We start from the raw sequence: 15,486 nt of genomic DNA, 5'->3' as shown, positions 1-15,486 counted from the left end.
GAAAGCTGTGATTGAATCTGTCTCCACCACCCTTTCAGGCAATGCATTCCAGATCTTCACCACTCGCTGCGTAAAAAAGTTTTCTGTTACATCGTCTTTGGTTCATTTGCCAATCACCTTAAATCTGTGTCCTCTGGTTCTCGACCCTTCTGCCAATGGGAACAGTTTCCCTCTATCTACTCTGTCCAGACCCTCATGATTTTGAACACCTCTACCAAATCTCCTCTCAATCTTCTCTGCTCCAAGGAGAACAACCCCAGCTCCTCCAGTCTATCAACATAACTGAAGTCCCTCATTCCTGGAATCATTCTCGTAAGACTTTTCTGCACCCTCTCTAAGGCCTTCACATCCTTCCTAAAATGTGGTGCCCAGAATTGGACACAGTACTCCAGTTGGGGCCAAACCAGTGTTTTATACAGGTTCATCATAATTTCCACACTTTTGTACACTATACCTCTATTTACGAAACCCAGTATCCTGTAAGCCATTTTAACGGCTTTCTCAACCTGCCCTGCCACCTTCAACGATTTGTACACACATACCCCCCAGGTCTCTGTTCGTGCACACCCTTCAGGATTGTACCATTTCTCTCCTCATTCTTTCTACCAAAATGTATCACTTCACACTTTTCTGCGTTAAATTTCATCTGACATGTGGCCGCCAATTTCACCAGCCTATCTATGTCCTTCTGAAGTCTATCGCTATCGTCCTCACTATACTTCCAAGTTTTGTGTCATCTGCAAATTTTGAAATTGTGCCCTGTACACCCACGACCAAGTCATTAATATATATCAAGAAAAGCAGTGGTCCTAGAACCGACCCCTGGGGAACACCACTGTATACCTTCCTCCAGTCCGAAAGACAACCATTCACCACTACTCTCTGTTTCTTATCACTTAGTCAATTCCTTATCCATGCTGCCACAGTCCCTTTTATTCCATGGACATCAACTTTGCTGGCAAGCCTATTATGTGGCACTTTGTCGAAATCCTTTTGGAAATCCATGTACATTACGTCAACTGCATTACCCTCATCAACCCTCTCTATTACCTTATCAAAAAACTCAATCAAGTTAGTTAAACACCATTTGCCTTTAACAAATCCGTGCTGGCTTTCCTTAATTAGTCCACACTTGTCCAAGTGACTGTTAATTCTGTCCCTGATTACTGTTTCTAAAAGCTTCCCCATTACCAAGGTTAAACTGACTTGCCTGTAGTTGCTGGGTTTATCTTTACACCCTTTTTTGAACAATGGTGTAACATTTGCAATTCTCCAGTCCTCTGGCACCACACCCGTATCTAAGGAGGATTTGAATACTATGGCCAGTACCTCTGCGATTACCTCCCTCAATTTCCTCAGCATTCTAGGATGCATCCCATCTGCTCCTGGTGATTTATCTACTTTACGTACAGCCAGCCTTTCTAATACCTCCTCTTTATCAATTTTTATCCTATCACATATCTTCTCTGTTTCTATGGGGTATGGGTAGAAAGCAGGTACCGGGTATTGAACTTGGATGATCAGCCATGATCGCGTTGAATGGCAGAGCAGGCTCAAGGGGCCGAATGGCCTACTCCTGCTCCTTGTAAGGTTTTGCAAAATTTCAGAAAATTTCTGCAGCCCCCGAAGATTATTTGATTAAAAGAAAACCTGGTTGGAATGTACCTTAAAAACCCAGGGCATCAAAAATGGCTGCCAGGCCTCGTGGCAGAAGACAAAGACAGCCTGTCTGAACATCTCCCATCACTGGCTGAAGTACTTGAGGTACTTAAAACTGTCAATCAACTGCGGTTTAGGAAGTTCAACAGAGGAACAAAAGGATTGTTTGTTTACACGAGCTCTCTACAATGTTGGCAAATTGGCACAGCAGGCAGTGGAAACCAGTTTTCTAACCAATCAGCAGGGGTGACTCATTTGGCTGTAAACAAACAAACAGTATAAAAAGACCAGTCTTAGTGCGAGCAAGCACTGAGTGCGAGTCATCAAAGAGCGCTGTGAGTTTGGGTAAGTGTGAGTTAGGGTAAGTGGGGTGTTAGGTGCTCTTTTCAAACTTTAACTCTGTGGGTTGTAGTTAATAAGGCCTTTCTGGTGCAGAGTGACTGTTGGTAAACCATTTAACTGGTGTAACTAGAGGGATTGATTTAATTTAAATCCAATTAATTAAAGGGGATACGAGCATCTAAAATCAGGCAGAGGGTGTCCATAACTAACAATAAAAAATTTAATTAATTACATAGAATGGAGCAGGTGATGTGTTACTGTTGCGAGATGTGGGAGCCGGTGAACCCCATTGAGGCTCACGGTGATTACGTCTGTGACAAGTGTCTGCTGCTACAGGCACTCCAGCTCTGTGTTGATGAGCTGGAGTCTGAGCTTCAGACACTGCGACACATCAGGGAGGGGGAGAAGTACCTGGACTCTGTGTATCAGGAGGTGGTCACACCTATGAAGTTAATTAATTCAGATGTAGCCCATGGTCAGGGACAGGACGGTGTGACTACGAGTGAAGTAGGTACGGGGATCCAGGAGGTAGAGCTGGAGGAGCCGCAGCTCTTGCTCTTGTCCAACAGGTTCGAGGTTCTTACTCCCTGTGGGGACAGGAGCAGGGACTGCAGGGAGGATGAGCAACCTGGCCACAGCACCGTGGAACGGGGGGCCATTCAAGAGGGGGGAGTAAATAGAAATGTTGTAGTGGTAGGGGATAGTATTATTAGGGGGATAGATAGAGTTCTCTGCAGCCGAGAGCGAGAGTCCCGAAGGCTCTGTTGCCTACCTGGTGCCAGGGTTAAGGACATCTCCTCTGGGCTGGAAAGAAACTTGCAGTGGGAGGGGGTGGATCCAGTTGTCGTGGTCCATGTTGGTACAAACGACGTAGATAGGACTAGGAAGCCGGTTCTGTTACAGGAGTATGAGCAGCTAGGGGTCAAATTAAAAAACAGAACCTCAAGGGTAATAATCTCTGGATTATTACCTGAGCCACGAGTGAATTTGGCTAGGACAAATAAAATTAGAGAGTTAAATGCGTGGCTCAAAGATTGATGTGGGAGAAATGGGTTTTGCTTCCTGGGACACTGGCACCAGTACTGGGGCAGGAGGGAGCTGTTCCGTTGGGACGGGCTTCACTTGGCCAGTGCTCAGACTGGAGTCCTGGCGGATCATATAACTAGGGCTGTAGAGAGGGCTTTAAACTAACTAGTGGGGGGGAGGTCCCTAGAGAGCAAATAATAAAAATGACAACAGAGAAGGTCATAGACTTAGGTAGCAGTGGGGAAATTAAAAACCAGAGCGTGTCAGGAAGGGGCAGAAGGTATGGAGTAAAAGGTAAAGTAATAAAAAGGGCAAAAGCAGGAACTAAGTGTCACAAAACATATTTGAAAGTTTTCTATCTGAATGCACGTAGCATTCGTAACAAAATAGACGAGTTATTGGCACAAATAACTACATATGGGTATGATCTTGTGGCCATTACAGAAACATGGCTGCAGGGTGACAATGCCTGGGAATTAAACATACCAGGTTATTTAACGATCAGGAAGGTCAGGCACGAAGGAAGGGGAGGTGGGGTGGCTATGTTAATAAAGGAAGGAATCACTGTAATACAGAGAAATGATATTGGGTCAAAACATCAGGATAATGAAACAGTTTGGGTGGAGATAAGGAATAATAAGGGGAAAAAACACCAGTGGGCGTAGTCTATAGGCCTCCGAACAGTTGCAACTCTGTTGGACGGAGTATCAATCAGGAAATAGTTGAGGCTTGTAATAAGGGAACATCTATAATTATGGGGGATTTTAACTATCATATTAATTGGACAAATCAAATTGGGCAGGGCTGCCTTGAGGATGAGTTCATTGAGTGTATTAGGGATGGGTTTCTTGAGCAGTATGTAACTGAACCGACCAGGGGGCAAGCAACCTTAGATCTGGTCCTGTGTAACGAGACAGGATTAATTAAAAATGTCCTAGTAAAGGATCCCCTTGGAATGAGTGACCATAACATGGTTGAATTCCATATTCAATTAGAGGGTGAGAAGGTTGGATCTCAAACAAGCGTGCTAAGCTTGAATAAAGGAGACTATGAAGGTATGAGAGCGGAATTGAGTAGAGTGGATTGGGAAAATAGATTAAAGGGTAAGACGATGCATGATCAGTGGTGTACATTTAAGGAGTTATTTTACAACTTCCAAAAAAAATATATTCCACTGAGAAGGAAAGGGTGTAAAAGAAAAGACAGCCATCCATGGTTAAGTAAAGAAATTAAGGATAGTATTCGACTAAAAACAAGGGCATATAAGGTAGCCAAATCTAGTGGGAGGATAGAGGATTGGGAAAACTTTAAAAGACAGCAAAAAATAACAAAAAGATTGATTAAGAAAGGGAAGATAGATTATGAAAGTAAATTAGCCAAAAATATAAAAACAGATAGTAAGAGTTTTTATAGTTATATAAAAAGAAAAAGGGTGGCTAAAGTAAATGTTGGTCCCTTAGAGGATGAGACCGGGAAATTAATGGTGGGAAATATGGAGATGGCAAAAACACTGAATGAATATTTTGTATCAGTCTTTACAGTAGAGGACACCAAGAATATCCCAACACTGGACAAACAGGGGGCTATAGGGGGGAGGAGCTAAACACGATCAAAATCACTAAGGAAGTGGTACTCGGTAAAATAATGGGACTCAAGGCGGATAAATCACCTGGACCTGATGGCTTACATCCTAGGGTCTTGAGGGAAGTGGCGGTAGGGATTGTGGATGCATTGGTAATAATTTTCCAAAACTCCCTGGACTCAGCAAAGGTCCCAGCAGACTGGAAAACTGCTAATGTAACACCCTTATTTAAAAAGGGCAGTAGACAGAAGGCTGGAAACAGCCTAAAATCTGTGGTAGGTAAAATTTTGGAGTCCATTATTAAGGAGACAGTAACAGGACATTTGGATAATCATAATTTAATGGGACAAAGTCAGCATGATTTTATGAAGGGGAAGTCATGTTTGACAAATTTGCTGGAGTTCTTTGAGGAAGTAACATATAGGGTGGATAAAGGGGAACCAGTGGACGTAGTGTATTTAGACTTCCAAAAGGCATTTGACAAGGTGCCACACAAAAGATTATTGCTTAAGATAAAAAATCACGGGATTGGGGGTAATATTCTGGCATGGATAGAGGATTGGCTATCTAACAGAAGGCAGAGAGTTGGGATAAATGGTTCATTCTCAGACTGGCAATCAGTAACTAGTGGTGTTCCGCAGGGGTCAGTGCTGGGTCCCCAACTCTTTACAATCTATATTAACAATTTGGAGGAGGGGACCGAGTGTAACATATCAAAGTTTGCAGATGATACTAAGATGGGAGGGAAAGTAGTGAGTGAGGAGGACATAAAAAACCTGCAAGGGGACATAGACAGGCTAAGTAAGTGGGCAGAGATTTGGCAGATGGAATACAATACTGGAAAGTGTGAGGTTATGCACTTTGGCAGGAAAAATCGTAGAGCAAGTTATTATCTTAATGGCAAGAAACTGGAAAGTACTGAAGTACAAAGGGATCTGGGGGTCCTGGTGCACGAAACTCAAAAGGTTAGTATGCAGGTGCAGCAAGTGATTAAGAAGGCCAATGGAATGTTGGCTTTCATTGCTAGGGAGATATTGCTTCAGTTGTACAAGGTATTGGTGAGACCGCAGCTGGAATACTGCATACAGTTTTGGTGTCCATACTTAAGAAAGGACATACTTGCTCTCGAGTCAGTACAAAGAAGGTTCACTCGGTTAATCCCGGGGATGAGGGGATGGACATATGAGGAGAGGTTGAGTAGATTGGGACTCTACTCATTGGAGTTCAGAAGAATGAGAGGCGATCTTATTGAAACATATAAGATTGTGAAGGGGTTGGATCGGGTGGATGCGGGGAGGATGTTCCCGATGATGGGTGAAACTAGAACTAGGGGGCATAGTCTTAGAATAAGGGGCTGCTCTTTCAAAACTGAGATGAGGAGGAACTACTTCACTCAGAGGGTGGTAGGTCCATGGAATATGCTGCCCCAAAAAGCTGTAGAAGCTACATCATTACATAAATTTAAAAAAGAAATAGACAGTTTCCTAGAAGTAAAGGGAATTAAGGGTTACGGGGAGCGGGCAGGAATTTGGACATGAGTCTATGTTCGGATCGGACATGGCCCTGTGGGTAGCAGAGCGGGCCCAGGGGCCGTGTAGCCTGATCCTGCTCCTATTTCGTGTGTCTAATTCTGTTAGATTCAGGAGATGGTTCTGTGATAGAAACATAGAAACATAGAAGATAGGAGCAGGAGTAGGCCATTCGGCCCTTCGAGCCTGCTCCGCCATTCAACAAGATCATGGCTGATCATCCAAACCCTAGCATCCGGTCCCTACACCGACAGCCATCCCACCCAAGCCCTATCCCCGTAACCCCATGTATTTAATCCCCCCTAACACGAAGGGTCAATTTTTATCATGGCCAATCAACCTAACCTGCACATTTTTGGACTGTGGGAGGAAACCGGAGCACCCGGAGAAAACCCATGCAAACACGGGGAGAATGTGCAAACTCCACACAGACAGTCACCCGAGGCCGGATTTGAACCCGGGTCCCTGGCGCTGTGAGGCAACAGTGCTAACCACTATGCCACCGTGCTGCCACGTGATAGTAGATTGGCGGTTAGGATCAGATCAGCCATGATCTTATTGAATGGCGGAGCAGGCTCGAGGGGCCGATTGGCCTACTCCTGCTCCTATTTCTTATGTTCTTATGTATAATGTTGACTCAAGGGCTTAAGCACTTGAAGCTGTCAATCAGTTGCGGTTGGGCGGTGACCTCAGGACAATGGATTGTTTACAAAGCACTTGAGTGCTGTTGACTGAACATTTAAGGATTTGTTTGTCCAGCACTTGAGAAATCGGTGGGACATTTTAAACTGAGCACAAACCAGTTTAAACGAATGGGAAACACATTCAAACCCATTACAGTCAATGGGGACAGAGCGGTCCCTTTTGTATAGCCCAGATACATTCAGATTTGGCGCGAAGATAACGGCTCCCAATGGGGTATAAAGATAGCCCCTCAGGAAGCCACTCTCTCTCTCTCTGCCGCCTTGCCTCCGATGCCCTGCCTACAAGAGGAACAGCTCAGCAGCCCACCCAAAGAAGTGGAATACCAGCAGTTACTTTTGAATTACTGGGGTATCTCTATTTCGGGGCGGTGAAGATTCTAAGACAGACCGCAGGGGCACGGAGCAGGCGTTCACTGGTGAGCATCGATTTTCTGGCCCATTACAAGGCAACCTGGACAGGTATTAGGGGTGGGAATTAAAGGGGAATTTTGTTAAATTGTAATTTTAGTCAATTTTCCCTTGATGTGTCCGTTTCTCCTCCCCGTTAAGTAAAAGTGTGCTGTATTAAGTAAAAGTGTGCTGTATTCATAATTATTTTACTGTATAGCAATTTATCCTTTATTTCAATAAATACTGGTCTTCTTTGCACCCAACCACGAGTCTCGTTTTGTCTATATCGCTACTGAAATAAGTCCGGCGGTCAGAACCAGAAAAGGGAGTGATTCAAAACCGCACGGGGCCTGGAGCAGCTCAGATACTTCTGACTGGCCAGAGACAAACCCCAGGGGCAATCAAACCACACCCCACCAAAACCCCTTTTCTTCATCCTATCTTCTATGTTTCTATGTTTCACTACCTCCTCCTTTACTGTGTCTATGGCAGCATCCTCTTCCTTGGTGAAGACAGATGCAAAGTACTCATTTAGTACCTCTGCCATACCCTCTGCCTCCATGCATAGGTCTCATTTTTGGTCCCAAATCGGCCCACCCCTCCTCTTAATACCCTTTTACTATTTATATGCCGACAGAAGACTTTTGGATTACCTATTATGTTGGCTGCCATTCTATTCTCATACCCTCTTTTTGCCCCTCTTATTTTCTTTTTCACTTCTCCTCTGACCTTTCTATATACAGCCTGATTCTCAGATGTATTTGCAACCTGACATCTGTCATATGCGCACTTTTCGCCATCCAGGGAGCTCTGACTTTAGTTGCGCTGCCTTTCCCCCTAGTGGAAACATACCTCGACTGTACCTGAATTATTTCCACTTTAAAGGCAGCCCATTGTTCCATTACAGTTTTGCCTGCCAAGCTTTCATTTGACTTTACCCAGGCCAGATCTGTTCTCATCCCACTGAAATTGGCCTTCCCCCAGTTAACCATTTTTACTCTAGATTGCGCCCTGTCCTTTTCCATAGCTACTCTAAACCTATGATACTATGATCACTGTTGCCTAAATGTTCACCTACTGACACTTGCTCCATTTGACCTACCTCATTCCCCAGAACCAGATCCAGCAGTGCCTCCTCCCTCGTCGGGCCGGAAACATACTGATCAAGAAACTTCTCCTGAACACACTTCAGAAATTCTTCTCCTTCTCTGCCCTTAACATTATTATGATCCCAGTCTATATTAGGATAGTTAAAGTCCCCCATTATTACTACACTATAGTTCTTGCATCTCTCTGAAATTTCTCTGCAACTTTGCTCCTCCATATCTTTCCCACTATTTGGTGGTCTATAGAATACACCTAGTCGTGTAATGGCAGCTCTATTGGCCCAGTAATTCCGGGCCCAACGCGTGAGTACGGACGGGGTACTCACGCGTGGGCCCGATGGAAGTGTCAGTTTTCAGCATGCACAGCGCATGCGCGGAAAACCGGCATTTCCTGTCCTCTGAACCAAGGGGTTCAGAGGACGAATGCGTGCGCGCTGAAATTCCTTTTTTTCCACAAGTTTGCGCGTGTGTAAGGGCCTCTCCTTTGTACGAATGTAAAAAGGAGACGCAAGGACTTCATTCTTTAAGGTAAGTGGTCTATTACTTAAAATTATAACATTTTTTCCACAGCTTTATTGTTTTTAAGGACTTTACAGTAAGGTAAGTGTAGTTTTAGACCCGATTTTTAAAAAAATTATTTTTTTCAAAAATTTGATTAATTGTTTAAAATAGTTTTTTTAAAGTTATTTACAGTTTATTTAATTATTGGAATGTTTTTTAAAATTTTATTTAAAGTTAAACTAGTCTTTTGGGCACCCATACTTTTCATGAGTTTGACAGTTCTTACTATCAAACTCATGAATGAAGTTTCCCCTCCCCTGATTGGCTGCACAGTGCTCACCTGATCCCAGCCGGCACATCGAACTAACGACGCCGCTGGATCAGGTAAGCACAGCGCGCTGACATCTGAACCGCGCCAGTGACAGGAATTCCAAGCAGGCCCAGGCTTCAGATGTCGGCGCGCTGGGTGAGTGCACATCGGGGGCTTGCACGCGCGGCAAGCCCCCGAACCTAATTTCTGGGCCAATATTTCTTAACTCTAGCCATATAGATTCTGTCCTTGACCCCTCCAGGCCATTCTCCCTCTACAACACTATAACATTCTCCTGACCAATACTGCCACACAGCCTCCTATATTTCCTTCCCTATCTTTCCTGAACACTTTATAACCAGGAATATTTAATACCCAATCCTGATGATTGAAACGCTGCACTGAGGAATTCTTAGAGATGTTTTGGGGCTCCAGTGAATGGCCTCCAACAAACATGACCCTTACTTTGTATCCGGTATGGCTCCAGAAATGTGAGCATTTTCCACCTGACCCCCCCTCTGATCTCAGCGTGTTGGAACTCCTTGGTGCCATACTCAGTGAAGTGTTGCCTTAATGTCGAGGGCAGTTATTCTGACCTCTCCTCTGGCATTCAGCACATGTGGCCTAGGCTGGATAAAGTTTGTGATGGGAAGTGAAGTGGAAGTGAATCATTCTTTTAGAATCTGAACTGAGTGTCGATGAGGAGGTTGAGGGATGGGGGGCTAGTTGTTGTTTGATGGCACTCTAGATGATTTCTTCCCTCACCTTACTGATGATTGGGAGGGGACTAATAGGGCCATTAGATTAGGGCTGGATGAGATTTGTCCTGTTTCTTGTGGATTAGACACACCTAGGTAATTTTCTACATTGTTGTGTAGAAATCAATGTTATAGCAGCACTAGAATAGTTCGGCCGAAGGGCGGCTGGTTCTGGAACACAGGTCTTCAGCACTACAGCCAGGATGTTGTCAGGGTCCATAGCTTTTGCTGTGTTCAGTGCCAGCAGCCACTTTTTAATGTCAAGTGGAGTGAACCATATGGGTTGGATAATGGTATCTATGATGGTGGGAACCTCAGGGAGAGGCAGAGTAGGATCATCTACTTGCCACTTTTTGCCATAGACGTTTGCAAACATCAGCCTCATCCTTTGCACTCATGTGCTTTGCTCCACCATAGTTGAGGATGGGAATGTCCATGGAACCTCCTCCCCCAATTAGTTACGTGGTTTTCCATCACCATTCATGAATGGCTGTGGTAGGGCCACAGAGCTTGGCTCCGATGTGTAGGCTGTGGAAGCACTTCACTCTGTCTATACCCTGCTGCTTTTTTGTTTCTGTTGTAGCTTCACTAGATTGGTCTTTCATTCTTAGCTCTTTCGATTGCTGCTCCTGAACACCCTTCTACACTCCCAATTGAACCAGGGTTATTATTGTTTTGTTTAATCCCTTATTTTGAACATTAGAAATTTCAGTTACTGAGAAAAGAAAATGGTGGATGTAAAATGCAAATTAAACATTTTTGAAAAACATTTTTTGAGTGATTTATGAAGAAAAAATGATACAAAGACCTAGCTGGTGATCAGATTGTTAAATTACATTGGCAAGAATTTTTAATTTGTACGTGATTTTATGGAATGTGATAAAGGTTGGTTGCTACAATGATGACATTAGGATCTTTTAGTTTTCATCCCTGCGATGGCAAGATATGTGGGCGTGCTCAACTTCGAGAGTGGTTTAATGTGTGGAAGTGCACTCTCGTAGAGACTGAGGGCAGGATTTTCCCTGCAGAGGTGGGATGATGGCAGGAGAGCTGGTTGGCGGGTTCCGGTCCCGTTCCCGTCTGCAGCTGCTCTCTGAAAATGATTTTCCATAGATTGGCCTTGTTAATCCCGCCCTGCAGGGTTCCTGCCCAATAAACAGGAAGCGGGTCTGAGGATGTCATTTGATGACGCGTCATCAGCCGATTTCCTTAAAGGGACCACGGCCACATTGATTTTGACAGTTGTGCTGTCAGTGTTCTGCAGCATTGAGGTGCTGCAAACACTGACATGCACTGCACAAAGGTGCAAGACTGCACCCAGGATCATGCATGACTCCCTCCAGCATGCAGGGAATTTCTCTTCCCTTCCCATGGGCAGAAGAGACCTCCCCAGGAGGTCAACAGTCTGGTCGCACATTGCACAGGAGGACACAAGCAGGGATGTCGTCAGGAGGACCAGGCTGCAGTGGTGCCAACCTTTCAATGATCTCAGTAGATCACGAAATGTTACTGCAAAGCCACACTCAAACTCACTATGCCACTCATCACATCCCCATCACTCTGCCTTCCCTACCCTACTCCTGCACATCCTTACTCACATCAACTTACCTTGCACCTCCACCCATACCTTTCTAGCTACATTATCACTTCCCTATCTCACTAGCCACCCCTGACGCTCACCGTCATCCTACTGCAAGCAGACCAACTAACAACATACAAGGGTAGGCACTTGAGAGGTTTAGCCAATGTTCATGTGAAGTTTCTGTTAATGTGTTGTCAAACATTGAAATCAATATTTTCAACACTTCACCTTATTAGACAGATCTGTGTGCACCTTGAGAAGTGTCTTAGTGAGTTCCATTGAATGTTGATACATAACTCTCCCTCCCACTATTGTGATGAGTGTGAAAGGAATGGCTTGGACATTATAGGGATGCTTTATGGTGCTGGTGTGGGGTGGTGTCAACCTGGCGCATCATGTGGCAGTCAGGGTGCACAGCGTCAAGTGAAGTAAATCTGGCCATGGTGATACCATCACTGGCCTCCCAGGCAACAATGTTGTCAGGTGCTGATGCCCTGTGTCCTGTGCAGCATCAGGTGATGGCGGAGAAGGTTGGTGATGTTGTTGGTGTGCCTGGTGATGTTGGTGTTGGGGCTGATCGTGGAAGGATTCAGAGGACCAAGGTGTGATTTTTTCAAGGGCACCAATGTTGTTGGAATAGATGGTAGCTGCAGTTGAGATGACAGAAGCGATCTGTCAATGGTGAAAGAGTTTGCTCCAATGAGGTGCCACTGGATATAGATTTGGCTCTAAACATTTGCAAGCTAAAGAAATCTCTATATGTCTTATAGATACAGTAACCAACAGTTTCTGAGCTCTGAAACTGAACAGCTGCAACATGGTATCCTTTATACCACTTCTGCAGCTGTCAGGTAAATCAAAGCAGACCCAACTCATGGCAGGGTGAGCTGGCGTGTTCCCCGAGCAGCGGGTAACCTGTGGAGGAAGTACGTAAAATTACAAGGTAGGCTCAAAATAGCATTAAATTGGCTGTTAACAAGCCATTTAATGATCTAAATTGTCTCCCCCACCACTTGGCATCAGGTTAGTTCTGCACAGACACCCAACACCTGGGAGACTCGAGTGGAGGTGGGTTGACAGCGGGTTTCCTACCTGCTGTCAATCTTTGCTATTTTGACAGCGGACCCGCCTCCAAACTTGCACTCTGAGCGCTGGCAAAATTCAGCCCGGAGTGTTTTTTTATCACATAAGAAATAAGAGCAGGAGTAGGCCATTCGGCCCCTCGAGCCAGCTCTGCCATTCAATAAGATCATGGCTGATCTGATCTTGGCCTCAACGCCACTTTCCCGCCTGCTCCCCATAACCCTTGACTCCCCTGTAGCTCAAATATATATCTATCTCCGCCTTGAATATAATTAATAACTCCGCCTCCACAGCTCTCTGGGGTAGAGAATTCCAAAGATTCATGACCCTCTGAGAGAAGAAATTTCTCATCTCCGTTTTAAATGGGCGATCCCTTATCCTGAAACTGTGTCCCCTAGTTCTAGATTCCCCCACGAAGGGAAACATCCTCCCTGCATCTACCCTGTCAAGCCCCCTCAGAATCTTATATGTTTCAATAAGATCACCTCTCATTCTTCTAAACCCCATTGAGTATAGGCCCAACCTGCTCAACCTTTCTTCATAAGACAACCCCTTCATCTCAGGAATTAACCTAGTGAACCTTCTCTGAACTGCCTCCAATGCAAGTATATCCCTCCTTAAATAAGGAGACCAAAACTGCATGCAGTACTCCAGGTGTGTTCTCACCAGCGCCCTTTACAGTTGTAGCAAGACTTCCCTACTTTTATACTCCATCCCCCTTGCAATAAAGGCCAACATTCCATTTGCCTTCCTAATTACTTGCTGTACCTGCATGCTAACATTTTGTGTTTCATGTACGAGGACCCCGGATCCCTCTGTACCGCAGCATTATATCGTCTCTCTCCATTTAAATAATAATTCGCTTTTTTATTTTTCCTGCCAAGGTGGATAACCTGACATTTTCCCACATTATACTCCACCTGCCAAATTTTTGCCCACTCACTTAACCAATCTATATCCCTTTGCAGTCTCTGTGTCCTCCTCACAACTTGCTTTCCCACCTATCTTTGTATCATTAGCAAATTTGGCTACAGTACACACGGACCCTTCATCCAAATCATTAATATAGATTGTAAATAGTTGAGGCCCCAGCACTGATCACTGTGGCACCCCACTGGTTACATTGTGCCAATCGGAAAATTACCCACTTATCCTGACTCTTTGTTTTCTGTTAGTTAGCCAATCCTCTATCCATGCTAATATATTACCCCCAATCCCGTGACCTCTTATCTTGTGCATTAACCTTTTATGTGGCACCTTATCGAATGCCTTCTGGAAATCCAAATACACTACACCTACTGGTTTCCCTTTATCCACCCTGCTCGTTACATCCTCAAAAAACTCTAGTAAATTTGTCAAACACATTTTCCCTTTCATAAAACCATGTTGACTCTACTTGATTATATTATGATTTTCTAAATATCCTGCTATTACTTCCTTAATAATGGATTCCAGCATTTTCCCAATGACAGATGTTAGGCTAACTGGTCTATAGTTTTCTGCTTTTTGCCTCCCTCCTTTCTTGAAAAGAGGCGTTACATTTGCGGTTTTCCAATCCACTGGGACCTCTCCAGAATCCAGGGAATTTTGGTAGATTACAACCAACGCATCCACTATCTCTGCAGCCACTTCTTTTAAGACCCTAGGATGTAGGCCATCAGGTCATGGGGACATGTCAGCCTTTAGTCCCATTAGTTTGCCTAGTACTTTTTCTCTACTGATAGTCATTGTATTAAGTTCCTCCCTCCCTATAGCCCCTTGATTATCAATTATAATTGGGATGCTTTTAGTGTCTTCTACCGTGAAGACCGATACAAAATATTTGTTCAAAGTCTCTGCCAATTCCCTGTTTCCCATTATTAATTCCCCAGTCCCATCTTCTAAGGGACCAAGGTTTACTTTAGCTACTCTCTTCCCTTTTATATACCTGTAGAAGCTCTTACTGTCTGTTTTTATATTTTTTGCTAGTTTACTTTTTTGCTAGTATAATCTATCTTCTCCTTCTATTATTTTTTTAGTCGTCCTTTGCTGGTTTCTAAAAATTTCCCAATGCTCTGGCCTACCACTAATCTTCGCAACATTGAATGCCTTTTCTTTCAATTTGACACCATCCTTAACTTCCTTAGTTAGCCACGGATGGTTCATCCTTCTCGTAGAGTCTTTCTTTCTTACTGGAATAAACCTTTGCTGAGAGTTATGAAATATCTCCTTAAATGTCTGCCACTGCTTATCTACCGTCTTATCCTTTAATCTATTTTCCCAGTCTACTTTAGCCAACTCTGTCTTCATACCTTTGTAATTGCCTTTACTTAAGTTTAGGACACTAGTTTCAGACCCAAGTTTCTCACCCTCCAACTGAATTTGAAACTCTATCATGCTATGATCACACTTCCCTAGAGGATCCTTTACTATGAGATCATTAATTAATCCTGTCTCATTACACATTACCAGATCTAAAATAGCCTTCTCCCTGGTTGGTTCCACAACATATTGTTCTAAGAAACCATCCTGAATAAATTCTATGAGCTCGTCCTCAAGGCTACCCTTACCAATTTGATTTGTATATGAAGATTAAAATTGCCCATGATTATCGCAGTACCTTTCTTACAGGCCCCTATTATTTCTGGATTTATACTCTGTCCTACAGCATAGCTACTGTTAGGGGGCCTATAGACTACTCCTACCAGAGACTTCTTTCCCTTACTATTTCTTATCTCCACCCAAACTGATTCTACATCTTGATCTTCTGAACCAATATCATTTCTCACCACTGCATTGATCCCATCCTTTATTAACAGAGCTACCCCACCTCCTTTTGCTTTCCACCTATCCTTCTGAAATGTCAAATACCCCTGAATATTCAGTTCCCAGCCTTGGTCACCTTGCAACCACGTCTCTGTAATGGCTATCAAAT

The 15,486-nt window shown here is 44.1% G+C and overlaps 1 protein-coding gene across 4 annotated transcripts in view; it reads right to left on the bottom strand.

Annotated features, from left to right (window-relative positions):
- LOC147105635 (mucin-2-like) overlaps positions 1-15,486 on the bottom strand; it is a 210,490-nt gene that overhangs the window by 66,916 nt on the left and 128,088 nt on the right. The gene's annotated exons all lie outside the window — the stretch shown is intronic.

Source organism: Somniosus microcephalus, chromosome 17 (assembly GCF_052327205.1).
Source record: "Somniosus microcephalus isolate GS21.2 chromosome 17, FLI_Smic_1.0, whole genome shotgun sequence".
NCBI classification, from domain to species: domain Eukaryota; kingdom Metazoa; phylum Chordata; class Chondrichthyes; order Squaliformes; family Somniosidae; genus Somniosus; species Somniosus microcephalus.
Note: the sequence above shows the minus strand (reverse complement) of the source record. Positions and strands in the feature narration are given on the sequence as shown.